Here is a 297-nt window from a genome sequence, read left to right as displayed (position 1 = left end):
CTGAGTAACACAAATTAAATGAATTATTGAAAGGCAGTCTTTTCTTTTGTTCAGAATTAATGAAATTTCTTCGTGTTGTTAGCATGGTGGATTTTAAGAAGAGGATCATAAAACAATCATGCTTAAAGAAATAAATTTACTTTAACAGCACTTTCAAAGAGACTAATAGTCCATAATAAATGTTACACTGTATTTCCTTTTCCCCCCAGACCCTCAGGGCTGGTCACCAACACACACTGAAGAATGTTAGCAAAATACAGAAAGCGCTGATTTTCAAAAGCAAGACAAGAAACTCTC

This window comes from Equus asinus, chromosome 3 (assembly GCF_041296235.1).
Source record: "Equus asinus isolate D_3611 breed Donkey chromosome 3, EquAss-T2T_v2, whole genome shotgun sequence".
NCBI classification, from domain to species: domain Eukaryota; kingdom Metazoa; phylum Chordata; class Mammalia; order Perissodactyla; family Equidae; genus Equus; species Equus asinus.
This window is presented reverse-complemented; position numbering follows the sequence as displayed.